Raw genomic sequence first — 15,729 nt, forward strand, 5'->3', positions numbered from 1 at the left:
GTAAGAAAGTAAATGGAGTCCTCAACTGTTTGTTAGAGAACCACACTGAGCCATATGAGAGTGAAGGGATGCAATGCTGGCATTTGCTTCAAAACACTTAAGGATGCGAAGAGATGAAACAAGATTTCAAAACGTTGTTAACCGGTGTCATTGGATTATAAGTCCATGAAAACGCATTATTCCACTGTCTCTATTTTTACATGCGTTTGAAATTTTCCATAATAAAAAGAGTTTTTTTTTTAATTTCAAGAAGTTGTTTCAGAAATATAGACAATAACAAGAGGTGGCTGCATTCCAGAGACAACCACCTGTTAACCTGGCAGTATACTGTCTACCAGATTGTGTGCACACATATGTGTAAGTGTTTGCTACCGGAATTTATATTATACTATAAATTATTGTATATTATTATTATTGTATATTATACAATAATATAATTTGTATTATACTATATGATCAGTCTTGAAATCTTTCTTTTCACTAATCACTATGTCCTAGATATCTTTTCCCTATAAAAAGTTGTTTCTGTTTACACCCCCATCTACATGTTTAAGAGGTCATTTTCTCTCAGATCTCACAAATACTGGGTGTTATCAATCATTTTCATCTCACTTCTCTGACAAGTTAGTCATTCATAAAAGAAGACTGTTAGTTAGCTTAACTAACAGTTAAGCTAATCTAATTGGGCAAAGTGTTGCCAGGAGGATAAGTGACTGGCCAAAGGCATGGCCCCTTTTCTAGTCATCCCCCAGCTTAACAGGACATGCCCTGCCACTGGCCAGCCCCTTCTGGAACTCTCACTGCCACTGGTGTCTACTTCCCACTCCCCTTGGCTTCCCTGTGGCTCTCTGTCCTGTTTCCAACCTCCATCTACACCCATCAAAATTCAAACATTATCTCCAAGATATCTGTCTTTCTGTCTGTCTCTCCACTTCCTACACCCTTTCCCCACCAAACAACCTTTGTTACAACCCCCCCATTCTGCCAGGACCTCAAAGTGAAAATGTCAGAATCACCTTAGACTCCTCCTCCAAAGCCCTGGCACAGTTCCCACAATTCTCTCCCTACCTCTTGGCAAATCCTTTTCTACACTCTCCCCCAAAATATGTGGCCCTTCCTCCCCTCTCTGCTTCCTCAACAGCCATGAAGCTCCATCATTGTTCACATAACCTGAGAACCATCCTTCTAGTCAGGTACCCCAGCGCTTCCCAATTCACCAATGGTCCCTGCCGCCCAGAGTTAAACTCTTTAGACATGTAGCACCTTGAGAGACCTACACAACCTCCACCCGGCCTGCTTTTCCACCCTTGTCACTGCCACCCACCACACTCCACATTCCAGACTCCCCACTCCTGGAGCACATCTTGCTATGAACCCCCTGGACTTCTCCACCTCTTCTGTATTCCCTATGATGACAAGGCCCTTCACCCCATCCTCCTGCAGGACAAACCCCACATCATCATTCAAGGGCCAGATCTAACAGATGGTGTCCTTCACTCCCACCAGCCTCTGTGTAACCACACCGGGGTCCTCTCATGAAAACAACCATTCATTCCTCAGCCTCCCCCCCACCCCACTCCAGGGCTGCGAGCTCCTGCTGGGGAGTAACTGAGCCTTCTTCATCCTGCAGCTCCCCACGCCCTGTCCCTCCCTCCCACCCACCCACCCACCGCAAGCCACCTGAATGTTGGTTAAACACACGTCAAACTGCACTTAATGAAACCCAGCTACAACCACATGAAAAATAAACTCACATGCCGTTAAGGAGTAAATGGCATGCCATTCAATACTGAAAGGGTGGGGCTTTTTTTTTTTTAATCAACCTGTTTACTGTTATGTCCTCTTATAAGAAAAAAAAAAACCTCCTAAAAGCTCACACCCAAACCCACAGAAATCAAAGGTAATTTCACAGTTGCAGGTCAGTCATAACAAAACTTGATCACGTAAAACTGGACAGCGTAAAGATTATCATGAACTGGCCGGTCAGACACACTAAATTCGAGCAATCCTCATTCAAAGTTAAGGCGCCCATAATGAACTGTATAACTAACTTGTAAGCAGGACTGTCTGCATAACTCACGGGGCCCAGTGACAAATGAAAATACAGGATTCCGGGCTTCCCTGGTGGCACAGTGGTTGAGTCTGCCTGCCAATGGAGGAGACATGGGTTCGAGCCCTGGTCTGGGAAGATCCCACATGCCGCGGAGCAACTAAGCCCGTGTGCCACAACTGCTGAGCCTGCGCGTCTGGAGCCTGTGCTCCGCAACAGGAGAGGCCGCGATGGTGAGAGGCCCGTGCACCGCGATGAGGAGTGGCCCCCACTTGCCACAGCTGGAGAGAGCCCTCGCCCAGAAACGAAGACCCAACACAGCCATAAATAAATAAAATAAATAAATAATTAATTAATTTAAAAAAAGAAAAAAGAAAATACAGGATTCCTTGTCCAAAAAGTATTAAGAATTTCAAGACGGCAACAGCAGAGCATTAAACCAAGCACACAGAACCCCCCTGAGCACAGGGCTCTGTATAGCTGCCCAGGTTGTGCAACCATGAAGCCAGCACTGCTTCTGAGGTCCTGTGGTCAAAGGAGTAGTGATGTACACGAAACATTGAACCCCTGCACAGAATACAGGTATCCAAGGAATTCATTCTGCTAGACCAGCTGACAGTCCTTGACCGTGCCTGAAATTTTAGGATTAGATGTCCTGTTACGAGTGTGTCTTTAAAGTGCTATTGATTACTGAGTTACTACCTACCGCTGGTAAAAAAAATTCCACGTCAAACCATTTTCCATGCCAGTTTCCTTTTTTCAGCCTAAGGGGAGAAGAGCAATCTTCAGAAGGGTATGGGGAGATGGGGGGAGAAGCAGAGCGTGTGCCTGCTTATTGCTAATCCGGGTAAGGGGTGGACCTGGCCACGTCTGGTCTTGCACCAGGCAGAATCTGAACAGGTCAGAGTCTCATCCAGCCACAGGCATCAGTCTGCAAAGCTCAAACTTCCCTGAGTTATGTTTTAAATGCTTTTCGAAGGGAAGCTTGCAGATTTCGTCCATAAATCAAAACGTGAAACCAGTTTGCTCTATTTTTACCCAGCTTACACATGTTGGTTTAAAGGAATGAGACATGAATCTTTTTCAAAAAGATTTGGGGGAAATATGACCCAGTAAATGTCTGAGCCAAATTTATGAAACATACAATGCCCAGAACTTCTGTTTCCAATGAATTCAAGGTGGGTGTCCAAACGGGAAAGCCCCCATTAAGGTCTCATTGGGATAAATGATACTTTCATTCTGCTATTCTAAGAAGCTGTCCTCATTCCAAAAGTGATTTTGACAGGTGAAAGTTCAAATGCTTCACCAAGCTCTTGGAACAATAAAAAGATGGCGACTTGCCCAAAAGGCCTCCCCATTCCCACCCATATGAAGTAGGAGGCTCCCCGAGCCTTGAAAATGAAATGCTACACAGCATCACAATGTCCGTGTGCAACCATCACAGCAGACTACAGAATTTGCAGCCGTGAGCGTGCTCTGTGATGTTTATGTCGAGTGTAAACATGGAGCAGAGACGGAAGGAGGAAAAGGCCAGGTCAGCGGGAAGCCTCTCCGCAGGATTCCACCTCCTGAGTTACTGAGAGCCTCTTTCAGGAATAAAATAAGCCAACGCCCACCATGCCTGCCCGACCTCCTAGAATCTGCTTAGATTGTCAGTGGGCTGGAATCTGGCCACAAGCTTCTCCTCCTCAAATTCAACCAATCACAGTCCCCATGTAACTGGTCCTGGCTCCAGACAACACTGGCCCTCAAACCACACACACCTTCTGGAACTACTTAAAATTAGCCCAAGTTGCATACAAGTGAGGGCAATGGCTTTCCCCCCCCCAGCCCCCGCCAATAGCTAGAAAGTTAATTCAAGCTATTACAAATTCTAGGATGGGGTGTTTTCACATCATTTCAGCACATGAGTTTCCCAGTCCTGTTAAGCAGCATTCTGGAATGGGTGCAAGTATGGGGGTGGAAACCAGCTGCTTCTGGGCAATCTTCAGCAGCATCTTAGAAACATCTCCTTTGTGGACAAGTTCCCCACCAGGTAAGAGAGATGGTGATCTTTTACCTCTCCCTACTTTTACCAGGAGGGCTGGACCCACGCAACCATGGGCGCTCCTACTCCGTTCACGGGGTGAACCTTCTCTCCTGGCTGTTGCCAGGGTGTCAGGGGTTGGGGGCCTGGGAGAAGAGGCCTGGGGGGACACCATCCCTCATTTTTGCTCTCCTGGCTAAGGACAGCAGGTCATATTGCAGCTGGCTGCTGGGTCAGAAGCAGCCAACATGTGGCTGCAGGAATCCAGGAGAGGTAGGAGTTTCAGGAAAACTTCCAGTGTGCTTGGGGACAAGCCACCAAGGCCATACTCTGCACTATGACTTGGCCGCCTGGGGGACAGGCTGCTACACACCCTGCTCCCTGTCCTCTCTCTGTTACCCTCTGAGAGGCAGTGTGGCAGACTGGTCGCAAGAACGGACTCTGAAACCGGCAGCTCAACTAGGTGTGCCGCTTTACAATCTGCTCATCCTCACTGAGCCTCATTTCTCCTTGTTTACCAAATGGGAATATTCATAGTCATCTCCTTCACAGGGCTGCTGTAAGCAGTAGGTGGGCTAGGAAATCCTAATAGCCAAGCACACTGCCTGGCACACAGCAGGCGCTTAATTACCCCCTTCCCTCCCTTTCTCATTCACCTAATATCTGAGTACCTGCCATGTGCCACTCTTTCCTAGAACCAGAAGCCCAGAGGCTTTATTCCCAGTTTGTACGCAAGCAGGAAACAAAAGGTGAGAAAGTACCTTGTGAATTCATGGGAGGATAAAATGTTCAATATGTCACTTCTCTGAATCAAGCAATTCATTCCAGAGGTTAGGCCTGAGACCCCCAGAGAGGAACAAAGAACTGCCCAGGAGCAAAACTACTGATAATTTATCAGGACCCTCCTGAAAGAGAATATGGTACAAAGAGCTGCCCACGTGAGCCAAGGGTCTGGCCCTCCTTGACTTCCAAGCTTCACCTTGCCCCAGGCTCATCCTTGATCCCTGGCCTCAGCCCACTTGGCCCAGAACTCTCTCCCCAGCTGGCTAATGCCTCTTCTACATCCAACTCTGCAAAACTAGAACAGGTCCCCTATTAAGTGCCCCTTCGAGGCTGTGTACCCTCCTTCTTTCAGTGTAACTACAGCTGTGCTTAAATAATCACCTATCGGGAATTCCCCGGTGGCCCAGTGGTTAGGACTTGGCGCTTTCACTGCTGTAGCCTGGGTTCAGTCCCCGGTCCGGGAACTAAGATCCCGCAAGCCGAGTGGCACGGCCAGAAAAAAAACTTTAAATAATCACCTGTCATGTCTGCCTCCTCTGCTCAAGGTGTCAGCTGCGCAAAGGCAGAAACGGACCATTGAGCTTCCCGCTGATCCCGCAGCCTGGACACCTGGCTGTTTGGTGGGCAGGCTGGCACAGGCACACGTCCCTGCCTGCTGAGCTCCAGGTGCTCTATGAGGGGCGGTGCTGCCTGTGTAGAGTGTATGCAAAAAGTACACGCACAGCCCTTTCCGACAGGGTTTAAACTGCTCCAGACTGTGGTCACCTCCGCACCCCCAGCAGGCAACACAGCATGTGGCACAGAGGGCAGGCGGGAGAGGTGAGGTCATTAAGGTGCAGGCTCTGCAGGTATGGGCTCCGCGCCACCACACCGGTTGTAGGACCCTGGCCAAGCCATCCAACCCCTGGGTGCCTATAAGTCAAGGATAATGTTGGAACAGGAGCACAGGGCTGCTGGGAAGACTAAGTACGATAACACATCTCCAGCACTCAGACCCCCACTCAGTCAGTTTTTGTTAAATGCTGGTATTGTTACTATTATTCTTACCACCAGTGACTTCAACATGCTTTTGTCAACATTGAGACAACAAGGCAAAGGCAGAAGGTAAAATGAAAGCTTAGCAGTGACAGGTGGTGACCTGCAAGTTTGCGCTGGGGCTTCCCGTCAGCATCGATTGTTTGCAGCGTCCCGTGCAGAGCTGCCCCAAGGTAACCGCGCACTGCAGCGCTCACATCACCTGGCCCAGCACCACGCGGCAGCCTGGTGCTCACTGACATCCCAGGTCAGCTTGGCAGTTTCCCTCCGCCCTGCCTCCTTTCCCAAGCTGAACAAACTATGGCTGAACTATCAGCCAAGAGGGCACCCTGAACTGAAAGGAGACAGTTTACCACTTTCCTCTGTTTCTCAGTCAAAACAAAGCCCAGGGACTTCCCTGGTGGCGCAGTGGTTAAGAATCCACCTGCCAATGCAGGGGACACAGGATTGAGCCCTGGTCCGGGAAGATCCCACATGCCACAGAGCAGCTAAGCCCGTGTACCACAACTACGGAGCCTGCGTGCCACAACTACTGAAGCCCACGTGCCTAGAGCCCGTGCTCTGCAATAAGAGAAGCCACTGCAATGAGAAGCCCGCGCACCGCAACGAAGAGTAGCCCCTGCTCACAGCAGCTAGAGAAAGCCCGTGTGCAACAACGAAGACCCACCGCAGCCCTAAATAAATAAATACATACATACATACATACATACATACATTTTATTTAAACAAAAAACAAAAAACCAAGCCCAGGGGCCTCCCTGGTGGCGCAGTGGTTGAGAATCCGCCTACCAATGAGGGGGACACGGGTTCGAGCCCTGGTCCGGGAAGATCCCACATGCCACGGAGCAACTAAGCCCATGCGCCACAACTACTGAGACTGCGCTCTAGAGCCCACAAGTCACAACTACTGAGCCCGCGTGCCGCAACTACTGAAGCCTGCATGCCTAGAGCCCGTGCTCCACAACGAGAGAAGCCACTGCAATGAGAAGCCCGTGCACTGCAACGAAGAGTAGCCCCCGCTCGCCGCAACTAGAGAAAGCCTGCGCGCAGCAACAAAGACCCAACACAGTCAAAAATAAATAAATAAAATAAATAAGTTTATTAAAAAAAAAAAAAACAAACAAGCCCAGATGTCACTTGTTCCCGAGGTCATGCAGAAGACCATCTCAGTCGGCTGCCCAGAACGGAACTCACATTTCTGGGGGTGCAACAGTCCTTGCATCCACACAGCAGAGGATGAACTGTGCACTTTGACCCCTTGGCAGGATGAAGGGGGCCAGGCTGACTTCTCCACACATACCCCTGCCCCTACCCCTCCAGCTCAGGGCTTCTCTCCAGGGCCTGGAACCAACAAAGGGCTAAAGAGGACAAGACAGACTTTTCTAACCAGGTGACTCACACCTCTAATGACTAAAGGATACCATGGCAAAGTCTACTCTCTAGCCACTAAAACGCTCCCTCCCCTTCTCCCAGGCATGTGGCTTCCTGCAAGATGGCCCCGCAGTCTCCCCAGTTCGGTGGTGCGGTTGCCTCACCAGTGGACAGCAGAAGGAAGTGTGCCACCACGTGGCCTTGGGCAGTGGGTGGGCCTCCTCTGAGCACTCTCCCCACAACAGCCAGCCAGAGTGCCTGGCACTGCAGTCACTGAGCTGTGACCGGTCCTAAAAGAGGCCAGGCAAGGTGATGGAAGGAACCTGGGTCCCAGAATAGGGTGCCCCGCCAACCTTAAGCCTGAAAAAAGCCACTGTATTTTTCTAAAAATCTCTTCGTTATGCCAGTTTAACCATAATAAGAGGATGTTCTGGGCCTTGAAGACCTTAAGTCACATGGGCCTATTCGTATTTCTATCAGTAAGATAAAATACAGACCACAATAAAATAAGGGTGGATCGGGGCACTGAGGTCAGCTGGATTTCCGATTCTTGTCTTTGCTCATGAACTACTCAAGGATGACAAAAAAACTGTCTGAATTGACAAATTTTACATATTGCTATGTCAGGGTTCAGTTAAGAGAGTTCATTTGGAAGGCCTTTTCATGTTAGTAATTTTTCAAGAGTTGATACGATAGACCAAGGGTGGCAAGTGGTGTTGGCACATGAGGTGAAACTCTTTCACTGGGTTGAGAAAGATTCTGAGGCCCTATCTGGTTTCAGCGAGGAAGACTGCTGAAATGGATTACCAATGCCTGCCATAAACAAGGCAGGGGGAATAGAGAGGCTCAGATTACTGTGCAGATTAGCAATGCCTACCCTGGGCACAGCTTGAGGAATGGTGGCTTAGATTTCTTTGCAAGAGAATGGAGTAAGCATTCCCAAATCCCTGATTTGAGATTTCGTTTATAGGTCCATAACACGTTCCTTATGCATAACCTCAGACTTCAAATTTTCTGCTTTGCCACCTATTCCTTCTGTTCTCTCTCATTTGCTGGACTTTTGCCAAGAATAATTAGAACAAATTATTTCATAAATATCTTATTTTTATTTTGGTACAGAGTTTTTGGTGGACTTTCAGACCATAGATACTGTGATGATGCCCTGTTTCGTAATTTATCCCAAACACCTACTTTCTGGTTAAGAGGTATCCTTTATTTAAAAGTTGCATTTACGGGAATTCCCTGGCAATCCAGTGGTTAAGACTCCACGCTTCCACTGTGTGTGGCGGGGAGGGGGGGGCGGGGGGGGCGCGGGGGCCAAGTTCGATCCCTGGTTGGGGAACTAAGATCCCACAAGCTTCACGGTGTGGCCAAAAAAAAAAAAAAGTTGCATTTGCATCACCCAGTAGGCTTTCTTTTCAATGCCACTTTTGAAAAGTTACCACTTTTGAGAATTCCTTTATATCCAGCAACGAAGTCTGCTGAACTAAATGAGACAGGTATAGTAAAGGGCCTAGGAGATAGTCTCTTCCCACTTACTATTAGTGGGAAATCCTTGAAAAGTAAGAAAAAGGAATCTAACCTTGTTAGATAGGTTAAAGAAAGAAGGAAAAAAGAGGGACTTCGCTGGTGGCACAGTGGTTGAGAATCCGCCTGCCAATGCAGGGGACATGGGTTCTACCCCTGGTCCGGGAAGATCCCACATGCCGCGGAGCAACTAAGCCCGTGAACCACAACTACTGAGCCTGTGCTCTAGAGCCCGCGAGCCACAACTACTGAGCCCGTGCGCCTAGAGCCCGTGCTCCGCAACAAAGAGAAGCCACCGCAACGAGAAGCCCGCGCACTGCAATAAAGAGTAGCCTCCGCTCGCAACAAAGAGAAGCCACCGCAACTAGAGAAAGCCCACGCACAGCAACGAAGACCCAACGCAGCAACGAAGACCCAGCGCAGAAAAGTAATTAATTAGTTAATTAATTAATTAAATAATAGAAGGGAAAAAAAAAAGGTGCACCAAAATGTATCTAAACTAGGTTTTTTGACCCCAAAGCTGCAGGTCCCTGCACTAACTGGTTGCATTGCTGCCTCACGGTTCTCCTGGGCGACCAGCAGGCCAAGGGCCCCAGGGATTCCGGAGCTTGACCTGTGAGTCAAGGAGCCCAGAGTCCAGCCACTGGGAGGCGCGGGTAAACCCCAGCATGAGCTCCCGAGGCCTCAGCATGGAGGCGTCTGCCCCTCACTCACAGCTTCCAGCCACAACGCTCTGAGAACATGTCCAGCTGAAATAATAAACGCTGGCTGTGAATGGAGGGCCTCGTCACCTTTTAACTCCAGCTCAGTCTGTCCTGTGGCGAGGCCACCCCACCTGAAACACAGCTCACTGTCCGTGCTGTGCACACATGCACAGCCCACTGGGAAGCCCACAAGGAAAGGAGCAAGGGCAGGAGGAACCACGACTGGGAAAGACTCCTAAGCACCTCCTCTCCTGACATCAACAGCAGCCAAAATAGGACAGCAGCTCTCTCTTCCAGACCTCTCCTCTGGGTCACATGCATCACCGCATGCAACCCTCACAGCAAGCCTATAAGGATGGCTTTGGTGGTTAGTCCCGTTTTACAGATGAGAAAACAGAGGCTCACAGAGGTGAAGGCATCTGCCAAAAGTGACATAGGAGAGCCTAGATTTAAACCCAGTTCTCTCTGTTGCCAGAGCAACTTATCCTACTCTTATCCTCCCTACTTTTCTGAATACTCACTACGTCATGACAGCTCCATGAGGCAAGTACAGTTATGACTCTCATTTTACAGATGAGGAGACTGTGCACAGGGACAGGACCCACCCCTGGGCAACACGGCCAGTAAGCATCTGTGTATGGGAGGGGAACCCAACGGGGCTTCTGAACTTCTAACGGCCCCAATCATTCCCACGATCCCTAAACTGCCATGGTTCTAGGAGAAAAACATGGTAAATGGACAGCATGGCAAGTGACAGCACAAGACCTGGGAGGTACAAGCAGGAGTCAGAGCTGGATCATTTTAGTCTCCTGTGTCTCAACCATGACTTGCTCAGCCTCTACTGCACCCTAGGGACTGGGGATTCTAAAGATCATGGCCCTGGCCCTGCATCTAGGAGGTCCTCCTTGCATGCACCGCTGCTCGGCAGGGGAAACTGAGGAAGATGGGAGAAGACCCAGCTCTGCTCTTATTTACCCAAACCTATTAACATGTGTTTTCCCTGGAAAACAGAAATTAGGACATTCACGTACTTGAAAGCTCACTTTATTCATCTGTTCTTGCATCCAACAAATAACTTCCTAGCTGCCTACTGGGTGCCAGGCCCTGTGCCTAATACAAATTACAGTTTCAAGTAAGAAAATAAGCTAAATTGGCTTTAAAATATTCCACAAAGAGATACAGCATTATTATAACGTAAACCGGCATTATCCCACAAGGCAAGACACTGAAGATCTCTTAAAGAAAAAGAAAAAAAAAACACAACTTTTTGCCTTTTGTCTCTCATGCTAGGCTATGTCCCTTGAGGGTTCTTTTTTCCTTTTATAATTAAGAATAAAAGTTAAAAAATAATAACGATGATGAATAGGATAGGTATTCATCCTTCTACTGCAAACTTGTAAAAGTTGAGCCTTGTTACAAAAATCAGATCAAGGTGACTTCCTCAGTCTGAAAGGGGAGAAATAAGTTTGCATTTTTCCCCCGGTACCTCACCTCATGTTACAACTCATATGAGCCTGTTATAGAAATGGCAGGCTGCCCAAAGATTGTGAAGTCATAAAAGGAACAAAACTCCCAATTTAAAGTCTTGAATGGGAACCAAGCTGAGGGAGATTCCAAATAATTTATAACTGCTGGCTCTCACCATTACCAACAGCAAGAGGAGGAGGTTGGAGAAAAGGAAATTCTCAAGGGATAGATACTGGGGCACGGTTCCCACTTTACCTATATTGACATTTTCCCGACAGTTCCTCTCTGTACCAGGTCTTTAGCTCAGTGGAAGGCTCAAATTTGTACCCCTAAATTTGGACCTTCAACCCACGATTACATGAGGAGGCCCCCGGACACACGTGCTACCCGACCACAACAGAGCCCGAATGTCGGGCTCCTTCTTGTAAATTAATTCCACACCACCAACCCCCCGTGTAAAGAACATGGGCTCGGGGGGCAGGACTGAACCTACTCAAACAAAGGGGAGCTCACTTGCTGAAATAACTGGTAGCCAAGTAACCCAGAGGTCAGGGACACTAAGTCACTCAGTGAGCCTGGTTCCCCTCCCAAGCGCAGCCATGAACTGGCTGTGGGACTGGGGTGGGTCACTGCCCTGCTCTGACTCATCTGTAAGATAAGCATCATAACTAGACTCACCTCACTGAACCATTGCGAGATAATGTAGTCAAGCAGGTAGCATTCTGCCTGATGAGGGTGCCACCACTTCAGCAAGGACTATTACAACCACCACGATGTCACTGTAATATTATACACACACACCCGTGTGGGGACTTCACGGCGTCCCGTTAGCACTGTGAAAGATTCAACGCCATTCAACTCTGATTCAAGACTGCTCAGAGCCGAGTACCCCAGGACTCAGCCTTCTAACACAGCATTCCATTTGCTAATGACCACAAGAGCCAGCCCATCAGGGACCCGGGATTAAGCCTGATAGAATCAAGATGTTCTTTGCTCAGCGAGCTGCTGAATGAACTGGCAGTTTGCTAAAATCTGCAGGCCACCCCGACTCCTCCAGCAGATTCCTGAGAAGTCTGCAGGGGCCAGGCTGGGCCACTGCTGACAGAAAATTAAATGCAAGGTCAAAAAATTCAATTTGAAGCACAAAGTATTCAAGAAAGTTCCCTAACGTGATTCCTTTTTCTAATGGGGGGAGGAAGAGGGGTTTGGGTATTAAAGTGACCTTTAACCATTAAAGCAGTTCATTACTATAATATAATGGGGGGGAGGGGACTGAAAACAATTTAAATGCCTTCCCACAAATAACTTGTTAAATAAACGTTACAGAACATCCATGCTAGAGAATAACAGGCTGCTGTGAAAAGAATAAGAAAGATAAATGTGTTCCAGCAGAGACAGGCCTCCATGATATATTAAGGGAACAGGACAATTTGTAGAAAAGCATAGTTCGTGCAATCCTGTCTGTGACAAGGCATGACTCTGCGTCTGAAAAGCAAGATCTGGACACATGCACAACAAACTGTGCTCATTGGCTCTCTCTAGGAAAGACTCGGGGTGATGGCAAAGATGGGCTTTCTTTTTGTTGTTGTTGTTACATGCATGCTCCAGTGTTGTTTGAATTTTTTTTAATTTAAACTATACACCTTACTTTTATCATAAATTTTGACAAACATTCCCCAAAAGAAAGAAGCATAGTAATGTATATGTTAAAGAACTCTTCATTTGGACAAAATTGCTTGCCGGGATCTATAGGCACTGATGTGAGAAAACTGACAGATTTTATCAAATGATGAAAGGTTGGAATCGGAGTAAAGGGGTGGCCGGGGGAATGACATAATTGGGCTCATATAGGCATGGAAGATCTTGTGAAGAGATAAGAAATTGTTCACCAACAGTGCAATTGCTTCTGGGTAGAGGAGCAGGGAATGGGGGTAGGGGAAGCAGGAGGGAGCCAGTTTCTCATCTTTTTACACCACATGTAATCTTCACAGTGGGCCAAGATACCCATCAACAAATATGTGAGGCTTTTCAGGCTTGCATGGCTGTCCTTGTGGTGATTTCCTCCGCTCATCTTTCACACCGTGGCCATCCAAATGCCTTCCCACTCCTCAGCGAGATACACCCATCCCAGACAAGCAAGCTCCATGCCTCAGATGGCCTCTGCCACTTCCAAACAGCTGGCCAGAGGAGTGGAAGATGTTGAAGAAGAGGGGGTCATCTGGTTGCCTTTGGGCATGTCTTTCAAGCCAACCAAAAGAAAAAAAAAAAAATCAACCACCCACCTTCCTGATCCCTTCACACCCCCTTCCCTGGTACCCTGAGAGTGTTCCTCCCATGATATGGAGGCCCAGCCTCTTATTTATACATGAAGACCTGGGGCCGGCCCAGTGCAATCCCCTGACTGACTTCTCACTACTGCCTATGAGATACCACTGTTAGCCCCATTTTCCAGATGGAAAAACAGATAAGATGGTAAGTTAAGCCCAGAGTTACATAGCTGATAAGTGGTGGAGCTGGGATTTGAATCCAGGCCATCCAATTCCAGAATCCTCATTGACCATTCTGCCTGGAGACCAGACTGGAGCTGCAGAGAAGGAGACCCAGACATGGATGTGATGGTATTGCAAAGGCTTTCAAAACTGGCAAAAGTCAAGGAGGAAATAAATGCTGAGGGTTATTACATCATCCTCCTAAAAGAGATTTATCAGTGTGCCCCTGAACTCTGTCCCATAATAAATGGCCCTGGAAGTAAGATAAACAGACCAAGCACACAGCAGGTCAGCTTTGCTGCTAAAATGGGAACACATCCTAACATTCCTGAGGTACAGTGTCCAAGTGCAGGGCCAGCAAGTGACACACACTAAATACCCAACACCTCACCCCCAACCACAGCTGCCACCATTGCTGAAGGCACACAGCCCACAGACAAATGTCTTCCTCACCAGTTAATCTAACGAGTCCTACGCTTGGTTCAGTAGCTGCTTCCTGCCTTAGCAAGAACACCAGCTCTGCCTAAACTTGGCTCTGAGGAGTATCTGTCCCTCAACCCACACTCAGAAACCTGGCCCTATCCTCTGACCACTTGGGCCATTTACTAGGGTTTATTTTCCTTAAATCAACTCACTTTTCCTTTTTCCCTTAGCCAAATGAATGAATGAATGAATGAGTGAATGATGCCCTAGTTGTTGTTGTTTTTTTTAACTACTTGTGAAAACATAACTGTTACAACTTTTAAACATAGGTTGTGTAACACCTAATATATCATCTTGAGTACCCACAAGTACCACATCTTAGAAAAGACTGCACTAGATGTTAACTGGTTTACCAAGACAAAAGGCTTCCTGTGGTCAAATAAGCTGGAGACAAATGGAACTGAACAATTTTAAACTGCTGCAGGACTTCTCAGAGCCTTTAATAGACAAATGTACATTGACAATCTCCAAGAGAACACTAGGGTGTCACACAGTACTTCCCAACTTTACTGGACTACAGGCCTTTTTTTTTTCTGAATCACGATATTATCTAACAGTTTTCTTTCTTTTTTTTTTTAATTTATTTTTATTCTTATTTTATTTATTTATTTTTGGCTGTGTTGGGTCTTCGTTGCTGCACACGGGCTTTCTCTAGCTGCAGAGAGCAGGGGCTACTCTTTGTTGCGGTGCGCGGGCTTCTCATTGCGGTGGCTTCTCTTGTTGCGGAGCATGGGCTCTAGGCACGCGGGCTTCAGTAGTTGTGGCTCGCGGGCTCTAGAGCGCAGGCTCAGTAGTTGTGGCGCACGGGCTTTGTTGCTCCGCAGCATGTGGGATGTTCCCAGACCAGGGCTCGAACCCGTGTCCCCTGCATTGGCAGGCAGATTCTTATCCATTGCGCCCCCAGGGAAGCCCCTAGAGGACTTTTTTAATACTATCTCAAAGGGCACTAGTAGTCTCCAGAAGACACTTTGGTAATTCTACCTTAAATTGCCCTTCAGATCTCTACAAACACTTCTCCTGAACACTCCCATAGGCTGGGAGATTATGTTTTATAAAACCAGTAGGTGTGGGGTGAAGGAGACAGACAAGAGACACAAAAGGACAACAGGAAATAAGTTACTAAGGCTTTCTCTAATCTACAACTGTTTCAGTGGCAGTAATTAAGAAACTAGAACCTTGCACTTGAAAGCAACCAGTTTTACAGATAAAGGGAGATAAAGCAGGTTCTCAAAGGTCAGTTCTAGTTGAGAGTCTCAAAGGGGTGCACACCCCTTAACCACGGTGTTTATACAATTCTGGTGATAACTAACTCACTTAAAAACCACACTAAGAAATATCTTACTGTTCTTGTGAAAACTGTAATTTTTTTTTTTTTTAAACTGTAATTCTTAAACACGGGCAATGATTTAGAGGAATCCAGGCTGAAACCAGCCTCCTTCCTGGGTTTGCTTTATTTTTTATTTATTATTTAAAATTTATTTATTTTATTTATTTATTTCTGACTGTGTTGGGTCTTCGTTGCAGCGTGTGGGCTTTCTCTAGTTGCGGTGAGCGGGGGCTACTCTTTGTTCCGGTGCGCGGGCTTCTCATTGTGGTGGCTTCTCCTGTTGCGGAGCACGGGCTCTCGGCGCAGGGCTTCAGTAGTTGTGGCAGGCGGGATCCGTAATTGTGGCTTGCAGGCTCTAGAGCGCAGGCCCAGTAGTTGTGGAGCACGGGCTTAGTTGCTCCGCAGCATGTAGGATCTTCCAGGGCTCGAACCTGTGTCCCCTGCATTGGCAGGCGGATTCTTAACCA

General features: G+C 47.6%; 1 protein-coding gene across 4 annotated transcripts in view; it reads right to left on the reverse strand.

Moving 5' to 3' along the window:
- Positions 1-15,729, reverse strand: part of FLNB (filamin B) — a 151,689-nt gene that overhangs the window by 95,063 nt on the left and 40,897 nt on the right. The window lies entirely within an intron of this gene.

The sequence above is a fragment of the Balaenoptera acutorostrata genome, chromosome 10 (assembly GCF_949987535.1).
Source record: "Balaenoptera acutorostrata chromosome 10, mBalAcu1.1, whole genome shotgun sequence".
Classification (NCBI taxonomy): Eukaryota; Metazoa; Chordata; class Mammalia; order Artiodactyla; family Balaenopteridae; genus Balaenoptera; species Balaenoptera acutorostrata.